The sequence below is a fragment of the Lupinus angustifolius genome, chromosome LG18 (assembly GCF_001865875.1).
Source record: "Lupinus angustifolius cultivar Tanjil chromosome LG18, LupAngTanjil_v1.0, whole genome shotgun sequence".
NCBI lineage: Eukaryota > Viridiplantae > Streptophyta > Magnoliopsida > Fabales > Fabaceae > Lupinus > Lupinus angustifolius.
In genome coordinates, this window is record NC_032026.1 from 845414 (window position 1) to 864362 (window position 18949).

Below are 18949 nucleotides of genomic sequence, written 5' to 3' on the forward strand. Positions count from 1 at the left end.
TTTCTGATAAGTGTTGTTTTTAGGAATCGAATCCTCGAACTTGGGGATCCAATAGGGCCTTACACCACTTGACCAATGTTTTGTTGGTCATTATTTTGACAATAATGGACTCTCTTTAAATCAAATATTATTTTATATTTATATATAAATATAATGGATTATAATCTGTGGATTTTGATCTGATTTGATTTAGCTTGTCTTTATTATGTACTTGTAGACTTCTATTAAGTTAGAGCAAACCAGCAGCATAAGTCTGTATAGTGAAAAAAATTGTCACTAAAACAGGATTTATTGGTGATCGCTTAATTTATTGGTCAAATGGATTTAACACTTTGAATCTTAAAGAAGTGTAGTAAATATATATTGGTAAGTGATGCATTTAACACTTTGAAAATAGAGGTTTTATTTTTCAAAACATATTTTCTAGTTTGATTTTTTTTTAACAATAACCCTAGTTACTCGTTAACATCGAATATAACTTATTATTTTACAGCACATGAAGACAATTCATGAATGAAAAAGCTCAGCACCAATCAACTCAATTGGGAGACAATATTTTACACAATGATTTGACACTTCATATATTATTTGCTATCATTCACCATTTGAAAGCAAACATCAACATCACCAAATTACAGAAAACACTGCCACTAATGTTGATGAAAAGTAGGATCATCAAACATGTAGACCTAATATTATTAGGACTATGAAATATCACAAAAACAACAAGAAATAATAGCATATGTTGTCTTCACTTAGCAACCACACAAACACCAATAACATAGTAATCTGAATGAGCTATAACCCAAGACAGATAAAAAAGCAATGAAAATAAAAACAGTAATCATGGAAATGCCACAATAACAAAATTCACATTATTCTTGATGGATTTCACAATGTATGTGCTGAATCCAGCCATTTTGATAACATGATCCCATTCTTTTAGTGTCCTCTCTTTTCCAAAGTTGGTATGTGCCATCATTACCATATCGAACATTAATCTTATGTCCTTTAACTTGTCATGATTCCCTTCTTCTTCAATCACTAGCTCCACAATAATAACTCTTCCATTTTCCTTTGGAATTGATTCTCTACACTTCTTTAAGATTTGAATGCACTCTTCATCTCTCCAATCATGCAAAACATTCTGAGAGTACATTTCAATTATTAGACCCCAACCATTTAACTTTTGAGAGGAAAAAAAGGATGTATGGATAGTTTATGAGTTTTATGCATGAATATTATATTATCCCGTATTCATATATAATTATTATTGACTTTTCAAAAAAGTAATTCAAATGAATGATAGATGATATATAGGTTGTGTATAAATCTTTACACTTATTGGACATAAATATTTCACTCTTAATTTTTTAATAAAATGGTTACTTTATCTTTTCATTTTAAAAAGAAAGTGAACGGATAGCTGAGAATATGTTTGATTTTTTGGGACAAGAGGATCATATGTGAAAATGCTCTACTAGGGCATGGGCATGAACTAAGCTACTGACGAACTCCAACGATCTTGGAATGAACTCCAACATTCTCGGAAACACAATGATGAAGAGCTCCAACAATCTTGGAACCACAATGCTGAAATCTCTAACTCACAAGACAACTATTCCTTGGTCTTGCTTGACTAATCTAGACGAATCAGCTGAGGCAATGGTAAACAAGGTTCCAGTTCCAACAATCTTGGAAGTTCACAAGAACAAATCCTTTGCTCAAGCTCTCAAGGCAACGTGTGACATCTCAATCTCCCAACTGTCTCAACCATGTATCAATAGAGATGCTATTGCCATTAAGATACCGGAAGAGGAGTATCAAGCGAGTCTTCAAAGGTGAAAAACACAACTTCATGGCAGAATCATTTTATCCAAGGGAGACTCACCTCTTAAGTTCCCTGAACTGAGAGCAAAGCTTCAATCTCTCTGGCCCATGATTGGAACATGGAGCATGATATCGCTGGGTCGAGGGTTCTATGATTTTTCATTTGCTTCGGTTGGGGATATGAGATCAATCTGTGCGATTGGGTCTTGGAGCTTGAAACCAGGATTCTTGAGGCTATCTCTATGGTCCCCTGACTTCAACCCAAGTCTTCAGAAAGTGTCTCACTAGCAATGTTGGGTCAGGATCTTGGGTTTGCCTCTGGAATATTGGAGTGTCATGATCTTGTTCTCTATTGTCGGGGGTCTGGGTGTTCCAATATCTCTGGATGAGGCAACTTCTAGTAGATCATTTGGGCACTTTGCAAGAATATTGGTGGATGTTGACCTCAAAGGTACTCTGCCTAGTCAAATATTGGTGGAAAGAGAAGGCTTTGCTTTCTTTGTTCACATTGAATATGAAAACCTCCCTGATTTCTGTTTCGGGTGTCAATCTATTGGCCATATGATCTCAAACTGTAGAAGAAATACGGAAGCAGAAGTGGATCCTCCAAGGTCCAAGAAAGATATTTCTCTGGGAAAAATTCCTAGGACAATACCAGACAAGGGCCCTGCTTCAAATACTGGTTATAAAGTTAGCACTTCTATCCATAGAAGTGACTCTGTGCCTGATAAGCTGAAGGAGGTGGCTAAGGGCAATCAGAGTAATGACCTGATAATTGAATTAGAATTTGAGAACAATGTCAATCTTCATCTGGAGCAAGTTCAAGAGGAGGGTATTCCTCAGATTGAGGAGGCAAACGACCTTGACAGATCATCAGATGAAGATTCTAGGGACACAAGAGTGGAGGACTCTCTGGAGAATGAGGTCCACCCTAAATCTAACTAATACCAGAGGAAAGTTTCACAATCCAACAGCATGGACAGATGAGCAATGTTTTGGCTGCAAAAGATGCTAGAATTGTTGGAAGACTCTGGGCTGATGAGGAGGAGGATATCATTGAAGACTTGGAGGATAGTAACACAGCTAAAGATACAAATAAGGAGGAGACATACACCAAAGTTTTGTTCAAGTCTCAAAAGAAAAAATTGAGACAGAAGCAAAGCCAGGAAAAGGTTAATTTTACCCGTAAGGGTGGCTACCTAAATGTTTCCAAATGAAGGTGATTTATTGGAACAGTAGAGGAATAGGAAATCCCAAAACTAGATTAGTTTTCAAAAAGCTTTGCTCTATCAATAAGCCAAATGTTGTTTTCATCTCTGAGCCCATGGCTGCTTTGAATAAAATCAATCCTTTGTATTGGACTGCTTTGAATTTGAAGCCTTTTATTGAGAATGATATGGGTAGCTTGCTTCCTAATCTTTGGGGTGCTTGTCGTGATGGTATCAATCCTCAAGTCATCTCCAACACACCTCAACAAATTTCCACATCCTTGATGCAGGATGGTCATCTGGCTATCATTTGTGCAGTTTATGCTCACACAAACTACCTGAGGAGAAGGGTCCTCTGGATAGATATCTTGTCTCTAATTTCAGCTAACAAGGGGCCTTAGTGTTGCATTGGGGATTTTAACTCTGTTCTGGGAGCCAATGAGTGTAAAGGTGCTTACTTGCCTAATAGAACTGCTTGTGAGGACTTTAAGAATTTCTCTAAAGATGGCAGATTGCATCATATCCTGACTAGAGGAGCTGAGTTCACTTGGTCTAATAGAAGGATAGGTTTGGCTCATACTAAAAAAAGACTGGATAGAACAATGTGCAATGATATTTGGATGGCTAATTGGCAACAAACTTATTGTTGCACTTTGACTAGATCTGCCTCTGATCATCACCCTCTTCTGCTTGGTTTCTCCAATGAGGTTTCAAAAAACCAAGCTCAGTTCAGGTTCCATAAAATGTAGCTGAAGCATGAGTGTCTCAGATGGGTAATTGAGACTCACTGGGCTAATAAGGTGGTGGGATGTCCTATGTATATTCTAGCTACCAAGCTTAAGGGTCTCAAGCTCATCCTAAAAACTTGGAATAAGGAGGTTTTTGGAAATATTCATATCAGGGTTAAGGAGGCTCTCTCCCAAGTTGAAAGGTTACAGCAGAGAATCACCATTGAGGGTCATTCGGACAATCTTATGGCTCAAGAGGACCAGGCTCAAATTGATTTGATGATTGCTTTAGCTGCTGAGGAGGAGTTCTGGAAAGAGAAGTCCATATTAAATTGGCAAATTAGTGGTGATAGGAACACAAGCTACTTTCATAACATTGCCAAGATCAGGTATGCCACCAAATCTATGTGCATTCTTAGACAAGGTGAGGACACTCTGCTTGATAAGCAGGAGATTGATAATCATGTTTTGGAATATTTCACAAATCTGTATGCCTCTGAAAATGTAACTCATCCTATCAATCTCATTGAATATGTTATTCCTAAGTTGGTTTCTGAGGAGGACAACACAATGTTTTCTAAGATTCCTTTGGAGGATGAGATCAAGGGTGTTGTTTTTGCTATGAATGGGGAGGGTGCTCCTGGCCTTGATGGGTTTGGTGGTTGCTTCTTTCATGAATTTTGGGACATAGTTGGGCAAGATGTTTGTCAATCTGTGAAGTAGTTTTTCACTCATGGTTGGATTCTTCCTAACCTCAACTCTAATAACCTTGTTCAAATTCCTAAATTCCCCTCTGCTGATAAAATTGAGGACTTTAGGCCAATCGCTCTAGCAAATTTCCAATTCAAAATAATCACCAAAGTATTGGCTGACAGGCTTGCTAAAATTGCTCCTAAAATCATATCTAAGCAGCAAAGAGGCTTCATCAAAGATAGGCGCATACATGATTGCATCTGTATAGCCTCTAAGGCAATCAATCTTCTTGACCATAAAACTCTTGGTGGAAACTTAGCAATCAAGCTTGATGTCAAGAAGGCCTTTGACACTATTGATTGGAAGTTCCTTAAGGATACTCTTCAGGCCTTTGGGTTTGCTAGCTCTTTCATTCACTGGATTGATGTCATCCTAAAGTCTGCTAGACTCTCTATCTTTGTGAATGGTCATTCTGTTGGTTTCTTTAACTACAAGAGAGGTGTTAGGCAAGGGGATCTCTTATCCCCTCTTCTGTTCTGTTTGGCTGAAGATGTGATCAGCAGAAGGTTAACTAAGTTGCTGGATAATGGGAAATTTAGATCAATTGCTAGGCCTAGAATTGCAACCCCTAGTCATGTTTTGTATGCTTATGATATTCTGCTATTCTGCAGAGGAATCAAAAGAGAGTTGTCAGCCATCAAGGATTTATTTAATGACTATGCCAAAAATTTTGGTCAGTGTTTAAACCTTAACAAGTGTAAGTTCTTCTCTACTCAAGCTAATCCTAGGAAAATTAGCAAGTTAACTTCCTGGCTGGGTTTTGGAGTTGGGAGTTTGCCTTTCAATTATCTAGGGGTCCTTGTGTTCAAAGGTAAACCAAAAGCTATTCATCTTCAGCCCATAGCAGACATAATTATCAATAAGTTGACCAAGTGGAAAGGTTCTTGTCTCTCAATTATGGGCAGAGTGGAGCTTGTGAAATCTATAATTCACAGTATGCTAGTTTATAGTTTTCACATCTATAGCTGGCCTGTCAATTTGCTTTAAAAATTGGACTGTTGCATAAGGAATTTCATATGGTCTGGAGATACTAAGGTCAAGAAGCTAGTCACAATTGCTTGGCACAAAGTCTGTTGCCCCATCAAAGAGGGTGGACTTGGGATAAGATCAACCAAGTTGTTAAATCAGGCAGCAATGTTAAAGTTGACTTGGGAAATGAACTCCTCCTCACAGGAATGGGCTAACTACTATAGAAGTAGATTCTGCAGGAACAAAGAGCCTAAGACTTCCTACATAAAATCTTCAATTTGGCCTGGTATAAAGAAGCATTGGCATGTCTCATTGGAGAACTCAATTTGGTTGTTGGGCAATGGGAGCAGCATAAGATATTGGGGGGACAATTGGTTGGGTAACTCCTTAGTTGACCTCCTAAGCATCCCCAATCAGATATCCTCTATTCTTTTGGCCAAGATTCCTGACTTCATTATTGACTCTGCTTGGATAATCCCATCCTGGATGAGTAGGATCCACCCTGAAGTTTGTCAGAGAATATTGAGAACCCATATCCCTGCTTCTCACTTGCCTGATAAGTTGGCTTGGCAACACACAAGTGATGGGATTCTAAATTCGAAAGAGGCTTACAACTTCACCAAGCCTGCTCAAGTTCAGGACCATCTGTGTAACTCCATTTGGTCTATCTCTATTCCTCCCTCTAAGTCTTTTGTAACTTGGAGGCTATTGAAGAATAGAATGCCAACTGATGATAATCTGAAGATGAGGGGATTGGCTTTGCCTTCTATTTGCAATCTCTGTTGGTCCACTGAGGAGTCTTTTGCTCATCTCTTCTTCAACTGTAGTATTGCTAAGCTCATTTGGAATTGGCTGAGCACTCAATTAGAATATTCCATTAATCATGTTTCTATCAAAAGCCTCTTGTCCATTTCCACTACTTGGAGTCCTCAAATGAAGCAGGTGTTTATCTCTGCAATTGTCAACTCAATTGTTGTCATCTGGCACTGCAGAAATAAGTCCAGATTTGATAATCTTCAAATGATCAAGCTGAACACTTCTTTCACGGGTAACTTCACCAAGCTCTGTGCTAAGCCTTCCCTGCTGGAATTCTCCATCCTAAGAGCATTACAAGTTAATTGCAAGTACAGCAAGGCTCCTGCAATTTCTGAGGTTAATTGGGCTATGCCCTTGATGGGTTGGGTGAAGATCAACACTGATAGTGCGGCTAAGGGGTCCCCGGGGCATGCAGGGGTGCAATTTTCAGGGATGGCAAGGTGAAGTGCTTGGGATGCTTTGCTTCATAATATAATATTCAAGACTCTTTTTTGTTGTTGAAGTTCTTGCTACAATTACAGCTGTCCAAATTGCTCACTCTAAAGGTTGGTACCTAATTTGGTTGGAGTATGACTCAACCTCGGTGGTGGACATTTTCAAAGGAAACAAGCCGGTTCCTTGGAAGCTAAGCAACCTCATGAACAAGTGCAAGCACCTAATGTTGGATATGCAAGTGAAAGTGTCCCATATATTTAGGGAAGGAAATGTTTGTGCGGATAGGTTGGCTAATTTTGGTGTGAATTGTAGATTGGACTATTGGTGGGAGTCCCCCCCTTCCTTCTTGTTGCTTGAATTTCATAGAAATTTGTTGCTTCTTCCTAACTATAGGTTTAGGGGTATGTAATGGTTACTTATCCTCTTAATTTATTTTCAGGTGGGTTTGCACCCTGGTTTTAAAAAAAATGCTTGATTTTTTGGGTACAAAGAATATGTTTGATTGGATTATAAATAGTATTTTTTAAATGATGCTTGAATTGACTTCTGGAAACATCACTCATTGCATAGAGGATAATACCTCTTGTCTTATAATCATCTGCCATTTTTAATTAGTTAATTGAATTAAATAGTTAATAAATAAATTGAGTTATTATATTTTCCACTTAAATAGTATTTTGTACATTTTTTTGTAATAGAATTCTATTTTGATCCTTTAAGTTTTCAAATTATTCTAAGTTTGTCCTTATGTAAAAAATTAATAGATAAGTAACTTTGATAATTATGTCTTTAAAGAGTGTTTTTTTACTCAAACTTCTCATTCATCCCAAGAAAATTAAATAATTTTGTTAAGGTTCTACAAAAATTTGGAATAAGAAGAAATTTGAAATATCTTCAAAACACAAGGTACAAAAGGTACCAATTTATAAATATGAAGGACGAAAATAAAACTTGACTAAGGAAATAAATTAAAGGACTAAAATATCATTTCAATAATTAAACCTATATTTTAATATCAATAAAAAGTAGCACATATTTTCACGTCGGTATATGTTAAAACAAATCTTTTTTTTTAAAGCTGGGTGAAACACCCCAATATATTAAAGATGGAAAACAGAACAAAGAAGGAAATGTTACATGTTCCTAAATCTATAATTAGGAAGAGACAATCTATTCCTATTGAATTCAAATAGAATGAAACTAGGCAAAGTATCCCACCAAGTATACAATTTAGAAGAAATAGCGAAAGAAGCTAGCTTATCGGCACAAGAATTTCCTTCCTTGTAAATATGAGAAACTCGAACCTCCATAGATGAGACATGCCTTTGACATAGGTGCCATTGATTAAGAAGCTTCCAAGAAACTTTGAATTTTTCGTTGAAGATTTCCACTACATTCATAGAATCGCATTCAAGCCAAACTTTGATCCAACCATGATTGTGAGCAATCTCAATTGCTAGGATAGCAGCCTTTAGTTCAGCATATAAGGAGTCTTTAATGTTGAGGTAAGAAGAAAATCAGCCTAAGAAATCACCATGGCTATCCCTGAAAATTGCACCGCCTCCCGCATAACCAGGTGCCCCATGGGCAGCACCGTCGGAGTTAATTTTGATCCAATCAGGCAAATGGGTGTATCACAATACCTCAGTGATGAGGGGGCAGAGGTATAGTGAGGAGAGACATTTAGATTCCTTAATATAGTGAAATCGCGGTGAGAACCATTGGCACACAGCTTGGAAAGATTTCCCGACATAGATATTCCCATTTTTATTCTAGCTTTTGCCTTAGCCATGGTAGTCCAGGAATCCTGGAATCTGCAAAAATTCCTGCAATGCCAAACTGTGTTCACTGTGTGGACAATTGCAGCAGCCAGAACGCCCTTGATTTGAGGACTCCGTTGTAGATTACACACATGGACAGGATCGCAGCTAAGGAGGAATTGTCAATTTGAATGTTGAAAATGCCACCAACCCAATGCCAAAGGTCAACAACAAAAGGACACAAGAGGAACAGATGATCATATGTCTCACTGCTAACCTTGCAGAGATTGCACATTGAAACTAGGGAGCACCCTCTCAATTGGAGATTCTCATCAGTAGGCATTCTCCTATGGAACAACCTCCAAGTAGTGAAGGATTTGGATGGGGGAATGTAATCAGACCAGATTGTCCTACACCAGGACATATTATTAGCATTAGGCCTGATGCAATTATAGGCAGCTTTAAGAGAAAGAGAGTCATCCATAGTTCCCTGCCAAACAAACTGATCATCCTTGTTTGTGATGATGATGTCTGCAATATTTGAGGCAATCTGAGGGAATAGATCATGAATTAGCTTAGGGATAGTCCATTTATAATCCTGAGTAAAGTCAGCAACCTTGGATAAAAGAGATGGATGGAATTCATCACGGACATGCAGGGAGTCCACCAGAGTAGATCCCAACCAGTTGTCCAGCCAGAAATTTATGCTTTTTCCTTCTCCAACCAACCAAACAAAATTAGACTTAACAGTGTTCCAATTGCTTTTAATGCCAGGCCAAATGGAGGATTTAAAGTATCTTTGAGAAGGAGAGGTGCCCCTCCCAAATCTATGCCTATAAAGGATAGCCCACTCCTGGTTAGAAGAGGACATTTCCCAGGCAAGCTTGATCAAAGCAGCCTGATTCATAGCCTTGATGAATCTCAATCCTAGGCCACCAGAGTTTGTAGAAGAGCAAACCTTGTGCCAAGAAACAGTAGCAATTTTCCTTATGCTTGTGTCCCCTGACCAGATGAAATTCCTGATGCACTTGTCCAAGTTCTTAATCAAGTTGGAAGGCCAAGAGTAGATGTGGAAACTGTAGGTGAGCATACTTAGAATGATAGATTTGACAAGTTCAACTCTTCCCATGATAGACATCAAGGAGCCTTTGCAGGTGGCTAATTTGAGGATGATCCTATCAGCAATTGCTTGGAGGTGGATCCTTCTTGGTTTCCCTTTAAAAAGAGGAACACCGAGATAATTAAATGGCAGCCTTCCCTGAGAGAAACCAAGAGTGGAAGACAAAGCCAAAATTTTCCTAGGAGAGGTAGTAGCAGAATAAAATATGCACTTGCTAATACTTATGTGTTGACCCGAAGCTTGGGCATAATCAGTGACCAATTTCTTGAGAGCCATAAGATTCCTCTTAATGCCTTTGCAGAAGATGAGGATGTCATCAACATACAACACATGGCTAGGAGTAAAAAGATTAGCAGGACCAGAGATAGGACATAGATAACCCTCAGACACTAGCTTGGAAATGCCTCTGCTGAGGACATCATCTGCTAGACAAAAAAGCAAAGGAGACAAAGGATCACCTTGTCTTACTCCCTTGCTGTAGGAAAAGAACCCAACAGAATGCCCATTGACATTGATAGATAACTTGGCTGAGTGAAGGATTATCTTGATCCAATCAGTGAATTTTCTATTAAAACCAAAAGCAGAGAGAGTGTCAAGCAAGAAACCCCAGTCTAGAGTGTCAAAAGCCTTTCTGATGTCCAGCTTGATTGCCAAGTTTCCCCCAAACACTTTATGATCAAGCAAGTTGATTGCCTCAGAAGCAATGCAGATGCATTCATGAATATGCCTTTCCTTAATGAATCCTCTTTGTTGAGGAGATATGATTTTAGGAGCAACTAGAGCAAGTCTATCCGCTAGAACTTTAGTGATGATTTTAAATTGGAAGTTGGCTAAGGCAATTGGTCTAAAGTCCTCAATTCTATCAGCTTCAGGGTGCTTAGGGATGAGAACCACTATGTTGGAGTTAATATTTGAAGGGAGCCAATTTTTTGAGAAGAAATAAGCCACAGATTAACACACATCATGACCTATAATTTCCCAGAAAGCTTGGAAAAAGTAGCCACCAAAACCATCAGGGCCTGGGGCACCATCACCCTTCATGCTGAACACAGCAGATCTGATCTCCTCATTAGAGGGATGCTTAGTGAGCAAGAAATTGTCCTCCTCATTCACCAAAGAGGGGATAACAAAGCTAATTAGGTCATTAGAGACAGTGTTATTAGAAGAAGCATACAAGGCAGTGAAGTAATCCAAAACATCGGTGGCAATATCATCATGGTTTGTGAGAATGTTGTCCCCCTCCTTTAGCATGGTGAGGGCTTTGGTATTTTGCCTAATCTTGGCCACTCTGTGGAAAAAACTGGTATTCCTGTCACCATTGACATGCCAATTAATTCTAGATTTTTCCTTCCAAAAAGCTTTCTCAACCATTAAAGCTTGAAGTAGCTCATGTTGAGCAATAACTTCCTGGTCCAAAAGGTCCTCATCAGGGCCAAAGTTGTTGATGCATTGCTGGATAGATTCAACAGAGGCAAGGGAGTCCTTAACCCTTAGATGTAAGTCACCGAAAACATTTTTGTTCCAGTCCCTAAGCTTCCTTTTTAGCAGCTTGAGCTTATGAGAGATGATAAACATGGGACAACCTCTAATGTCCAAATGCCAAACCTCAGCAACCACTCTTTTACAATCCAAGTTCTGAAGCCACATACCATGAAATCTAAAAGGAGAAATTCTGGAAATTGAAGAGGAGGAGAAATTCAAAAGAATAGGGTGATGATCCGATGAGATTGTAGTCAATGTGCAGCAAAAAATTTCATTCCAAGAGGCAAGCCAATCAGCATTACAAAAGGCATCTTTCCAACCTCTTCTCAGTGAGAGCATTACCTCTCCTTTTATTAGACCAAGTGAGTTGAGTACCTCTAGTCAAGAGATGAATGAGGCTAGAGCCATCATAAAAGGACTTAAACTCCTCAGAAGGCAATCTAGGAGGGACAACAGAGCCACGATGCTCATTGGCTCCTAGCACCATATTAAAGTCTCCAATGCAACACCAAAGGCCAGGACTAGCAATCATGATGTCTCTAATCTCAGACCAGAGTAGTCTTCTATGAATATAGTGAGTGTGTGCATACACAACACAAAGGAAAAAGGTGATATCCTGATCAGTTAAGGAGATGGAAATTTGTTGCCTAGAATTGGCTAGCACAGTAGGAAACAGGTCAATTCTACAAATTCCCTAAATATTAGGCATTTGAGGGTACCTATCATTCTTCACAAAAAGCTTTAGATTCATGCCAGACCAATATAGAGGGGTAAGATCCTCCGAGGAAATCAAGGGTTCAGATAGGAAAACCAAATCAGGTTTATTGTCCAAACAAAAGGTCTTGAGAACTAACCTTGTTTTAAGGTTGCCAAATCCCCTGCAGTTCCAATAGAGAACTCTCTGGGAAGGGGTTAAGTAACCACTCTTACGGGTATTATACACTTTTTCTGTGCTATTCCTTTTCCTTAATTTCTTCTTTTGAGATTTTGAGAGAACCTCAGTGTATGAGTCCTCCCTCAATTCCTCACCCTCCTCCTCTTTATCATCTACCCAAAGCCTCCCTACTAGCCTCATATCTCTGGCTGCAGAGGGATTTGTCATTTCCTGTATGTCTTGTATAACAAAGTTACCACCTGGGGGTTGAGGAGGTTCTTGATGAGTCCTAACCACTTCAGGTTCTGGTACGTCCACCATATTATCAGGCACCTCATTTGCCACTGCTTCCCCCTGATAGGAGTCTACAGAACTGTCCTCCTTATCAGGAACCAAACCAACTTTTTCCAACCCTTCAACATTGATATCATGTTCAATGTCGAGGTCAATAGTTAGATCATTCCCTTTAGCTTCCATCGATGGAGGAGGCTTCTTTGTGAATTTCCCTTTCCAGGTTACTTTCTTTGGGGCTTCCTCAAAAGAGTCTGTCCTTCTTATGCAGTTTGAGGATAGATGACCAATGGAGAGACAACTCAGGCAGAACTCTGGCAAGCTTTCATATTCAATGGAGACAAATAATGCAAATCCCTCCCTTTCCACCAAAATTTGGTCAGGAAGTGAATTCTTGAGGTTGATATCCACTAGCACTCTTGCATAGTGACCAAATGATCTTTTGCTTGTTGCCTCATCCAGGGAGATAGGAGTACCAACTCCTCCTGATATTGAGAAGATAATCGTAAGGCTCCAATATTCTTGAGGGAGTCCTAGGATTTTAATCCAACACTGAGTATGAGTGACTTTCTGTAGGGAGAGGTTGAAATCAGGTGTCCATAAGGAGAGTCTTAGGATTCCTGGTTTGAGATTCCAAGAGCCTATTGAGCATACCTTCCTCATGTCCTCTCCCGATGAAAATGAAAAATCATAGAAGCCCATTCCCAGCGAGATCATATTCCATTTTCCAGCCATTGTCTAAGGAGAAGAGAGTTTGGCTTTGAGTTCAGGGAACTTTAATGGCTGGTCTCCCTTTGAAAGGATAATTCTACCATGTAAATGGTTTTTGCATCTCTGTAATCCAGTTTGGTACTCTGCCTTTGGTAGCTTGATAGCTATGGCATCTCCCTTAACACAAGGAAGGGGTAGTTGTGAGATGGAGACATCACCAAAGCCTTTTAGAGCTTGAAGGAAAGATGGTTTTGAGAATGAATGTGCATTAGATTTTACTGTGTGAGACAGGTCTGCTATGTCACCTAAGAAGGGCCAAGGAATGAGGGGGAAGGGTGAATTCATGATGGATTTAAGGTAGATCCAAGGAAGTTGGAGGTTAACCCTAGCAGAGCTCCAAAGAAGTTGGAAGCTTCATCTTTTTTCAATCCGATCTTAAAACAAATCTAACTTTTCTTTCTAGTTCAATTAATACTATAGACACACGTGTTTTCTAAATAAATAAAAAATCAAAACAAATCTGAAAATAGATGCAAAACTGATTTTGATATTTGGTATGTTGTCTACATTCACTATGAAGCACGGATACTGATACGTGTGTCGGGTACGATATGTATCTGATACGCCGACACGTATATTTTCCAAAATACAGGATACGATACATTGAGGGATACACGTATAAAATAATAAAAACACATAAAATATGATAAAATTATAAGTGTAAATCAAAATATCCAAAGTAAAAAATATAATGGAAATTTAAAATCACTGTCCTCCCTAACAAATCTATCTTATTCTATTTTAATGAAAACGAATCTATCCTAAAATCATTGCCCTCCATAACAAATATATTTTATCCTATTTTAATGAAAACGAATCTATGTTATCATGTTTTATTGGAAACGAATCTATCTTATCTTGTTTTATTGGAAACGAATCTATATATCATATACTTTACTGAAAACGAATCCGTATATCTTATATTTTATTGAAAACGAATCAGATATGTGTCTTAATATTTATTTATTTTATTTTATTTTTTTAATTTTTGGATACTCTATGGATACGTATCTTTCGCAAATCCGAGCGTATCCGTGTCGAATACATGTCAGACACTGACACGTGAGGGTGTTTGATGAATCGGTGTTTCACATGTCTACAAAGATGAAACATATTATCATATTTTAGCTTAAATATGTTCAGTCATTGAAAATTTAGTGAGTTTGAAATTTAGTATCTTTAATTTTTCTATTTTTGTTTTTATATGTTTCAAATCTTTGGTTTTGCTCTATAGAAAGCATAGATCATATTTCTTGTACTAAATCAGTGATAGCTGCAACTAATCATGTAAATGGTTATTTAATCTGGTCCTTCTTTGTATATGGAGTGTCCATATTCTATTCTTATTCAATTTCAACCTATAGAAAAATATCATACTCTATAATAACACTAATTTGTTGTATATCAACACCCTATGATTCTACTCAATCATAAACATGTTGCTGCACATAAAATAATGAATACACATACCATAATAAAAGCAGCATCAGCTTTTGGAACTTGTACAAACATGTCACCAGCCACATGTTCCACTCTTTCAATCTCTGGTGCCTTATCAATTACATGTTGAAGATCAAAGTTAATTGCTCTTATCCAAGAACAAGCCTTAACCACAATACTCATGGCTGTGCCATTTCCACCACCAACATCAACCAAACTATTGATTCCATCAAAAGCCTCACTATAACCTTCAATAATAGCAGGCACAGTTAGGTTAGCTTCGCATGCCATTGCATCATTGAAGAGATTACTATGATCAGGATTTGCAGCAGTATATTGCCACAGGTCTTGAGCATGAGTATTTTCAAATGGGAAATCACTATTAACTGAAACACAAGCACTTAGATTATGCCATGGTGCTAGCATCACAGGACTACTTTCAAGGAGAATGAGAGCAGCCATGCTTTGTTTATCATTTCTCATCAAACGACGAGAGAGAGGTGTTTGTGCATAGGAATAGCCATGGCTAGTGCTTGTGCTGGTGGGTATGGCTTTGAATATATTCCTATGAGTTAAGAATCTCATTATGCGGTTAAGAAGGGAAGGTCACACCCTAGGGTTGATGATATCTCAGAGAGTGTCATAGGTCCTCCATTGTTTTCAATGGCTTCAGCTATGCCAAGTTCAATGGCACATTTCACCACTGCTGGTTCCACAAATCCAAATATGTACTTCCATATATCCAATTGAGCCTGTGCTTCTTCTGAACTTTCTTCCTTCTCCAATGCTGAAACTGTCTCTCTTAGTATTTCTCCCATATCTAGCAGATTAAGTTTCAGGACATGTATTTGTGTATCTCTATGGTAGGTTTGAAACATGAATGGTTCATTTATAGAAGATATACCATATGTTGGACATATATGATTGATTAGGGGTGTTAATGCAAGTCTATGACTAGTCCAAGAATAAAACTGAAAATCAGTCTAAAATAAATCACAACCGCAAAAAATTAATGAATTGGATTGATTTTTTAAAAATGAATCAGTCCGGATCGATTTTTGAATTGAACTCTAGGAATCAGAGCAATCCAAACCAAGCTCTTTTAATTTGACTTGTTATAAATATATACACATAAAGTTGTGTATTTAAGGTTATATTTGGTTGTAATAAAAAGAGAAATAGAGAGAAGTAGAGGAAAAGTTTATTTTCCTTCATTTGGTTGGAAAGAAAACAAAGGGAAAAAAGAAAAAGGGCAATATGACCCACTAAAAAATTTATTCTCATATGTGGAGTGAAAATTGATGAAAAAGCTATATTTGTTCTTAACTTAAATTCAAGAGAGATTATTCACTTATTCCAAGAGTACGTTTAAAAAATTACTTCACATCTTAGCCATTAATTCTATCGAAATCTAATGGAATAAGTGGATCCTCTCCCTAAATTTAATAAGACTTGTTTTTTTGTTTTTGAATATTTTTCCATCAATTTTTTTCTTCAACCAAATATAATGTAAATCAAATTACAACTTTATTAAAATAATTAATTTATTTCTTATATCAAATTACGACTTTGTTACTCAAATGAAGATACCAAATAGGGATGAGAATGGGGTGGTCGAGCACTTGTAGTGTTTTCTCATGCTCATACCCCCGCCTTTTGCGGGTACCCATAAGGATAGCGGTTATTTATGGATATTCAATGAGTTTTCAAGTTTAATTATATAATTATATATTTTGTAATTATAATATTATATGAATATTTATTAGATGAATAAAAAGATATGCTCAATAATTAAAATTTATTATTAAATAATAGAAATATACATAATATATAATGTAGTATAAAAATTATAATATATAAAATGTTTAATTAAAAAATAAATTTATTATTATAACTTACTAGGCAAATATAACGATACTTGTACCTCACCCATAAATTATTATTATAGGTACCTGTTATATGTATTTTTTGTAGGAACACATGGATCGAGTATTATTGCCATCCCTAAAAGCAAACCAATAGAATAATATGGTGGGACTAATGCTTTTGTGTTTCTATCCATTTCATTTTCATCATTAATTATAAGTGTATTTTCTATCATACCAAACAACTATAAATTCACCAAATTTTCTACTTATTTTTTCTCGTAACTTTTATTTCCTCAACTTTTCTTTCATAAACCAAACATAGTGCAAGTGTTTAACACTTCAGTAATGTTCTAAAACAAGATAGAATACAAATTAAACAATCAATCAGTCATGTGGTAAATTCAATCATGTTCATTTGATATGACTAAAAAATATGTGTTCACTAAGTAATATATTCTCACATGTAGATAAAAAAATTACACTATAAATATGATATTTCTTTTGATAAATATAATTGAGTTGTTAGATTTGATTTGTACTAATATACTATAAAATCATAATAAATGAATAAATCAATGACAACTATCAGTATATCCAATTGTTTCTTTTATTAATGAGAACATCTTACTATAAAGATAATGTCCTTACCCGTTTAGTGACCTTAATTATGTTGTGGTCTTTGATTTACTAGTTTTCAAATTTATACAATATTTGTTTGTTTTTTAATTCAACATGGTGGTAGGAACAAAGTTGTGGACTTATGAGGTTATGTCTTTGTGTATGTAAATAGTATTGTGATAATATTAACATGAATGCATATAAATTTGCCAATTTTAAGTATATTATACTTAATGTTTTACTCATGTTTATGATTTTTTAATAGAATGTGTAGAGTTCAAATCTTTATAAAAAATCAGCTCAAACTCATTCATGCCGCATATAATATTTGGTTTTGATTAGATTGTATGTCTTAATGTAAAAAAACTAGATCGGACTGCAAATTAATTATGTGTTCATATTGGATTATTCCAAACTGATCATCAACACTCATGTAATTGGTTATTTATTTGGAGTAAATAGTATTCATCGATCACTTTAATCAGAAATAAAATTTACATTTTTGTCAAACCTTGAGTCAGTTTATTCTCTTCAATCAGTTTAGTCACCGAGAGATTACATAATTTACAATCCATCCAAATAAAAGGTCAACCGAAGAATAAATTATACCGACATTCTTGAGATTTAGTAAAGCTAAACAAATTACTTCTCCTTTACACCTATACAAACTACCATTAATTTATATAAATATATTGCTTTGACTATCCTTGCAAGAGATGTGAGTGTAATCTTTTAAACAAATAGGGTAATGAGTGAAACCAAACTAAACTCTAGGAAATGTCAGTATAATTTACTCTTAATTAATTAATTAATTAATTAATTGTACATTACCTAGGATAAATTGATAATTTGTACATTTAGAGATAGAAATTGACTATGAACAACTCTTCTCTTTTGTATATTTAAGAAACACATCCTTAGAATTATTGTTAATTTTTTACAAACCAAAAAAGAGTTCTATACAATTTTCTCTCTATGACCCTGAAGTTTAGCTTAATTACATCATCACATATATTGTTTAAAAGATTACACTCACCTTTCCGTGGAGAGTATTATGTGCAATATATCTATATAAATTCCAAGTATTTTTATATGTGCAAAAAGTGAGGAGTGATTTTTATAGTTTTACTAAATCTCAGAAAGTGTCTATTTAGTTTACTCTACATTAAACCATTCTGTCCTTTTAATTTAATGAACTTAAATTGACTCAAATAAATGAATAATTTTAAAAATTGAATGTATACCCAATATACTTAAATCTTGACTTCTGATAACACATGATCTCCACTTTTACCTCTATATTAGGGTGTGTCTCCCTCTTGCTAAATTTACACTTCATTTTACTTAAGCTTATATGAAAGTCATATACTCCATTTTGGTTGAGCAAACAACATAGACTGATCACCCAAATACTTATCAGAAAGAATCTTACACTAGAGCTTGTCATATTCCTGAGTAAGTTTCAGCTCATATTGTCAAGAAGAGAAATATTGGTAGACCGAGAGTCCCTCACGCCTAGGCCACACTCTCCTTTATGCCTAGAGGACATGTCCCACTTCACCAGATTGAGACTGCGCTTGATGACATCACCGTCCCAAATAAGTATCTAGTCATCCTATCAATTTCACTACAAACACTCTAGGGAAGCCACATAACTTGCATAGTATACATCAGGATTGAGGAGATCTCCAAACACAATCTACCAACTTTATTAAGGAGACTCGCCTTCCAAGTTGACATGCACCTCTGAATCTTCTCCAAAATAGGGTTAAAGATCTCTCTTCTAACATTGCCTTGAACTAGAGAAATACCAAGATTATTTACCACTCTTATAGAACATATGCTTATTAAAGTAGTCTTCAAATGATTAAACACACTCTTAGTGCACACAAACTTTGACTTTGCCTCATTGACCTTCACAGACAGACCGAATAGCTTATTAATAATTATTATGACATATGAGTGAGTAGAATGTTTTAAAATATT

General features: G+C 36.4%; 1 pseudogene; it reads right to left on the reverse strand.

Annotated features, from left to right (window-relative positions):
* On the reverse strand, window positions 673-15368 carry LOC109333051 (annotated as a pseudogene).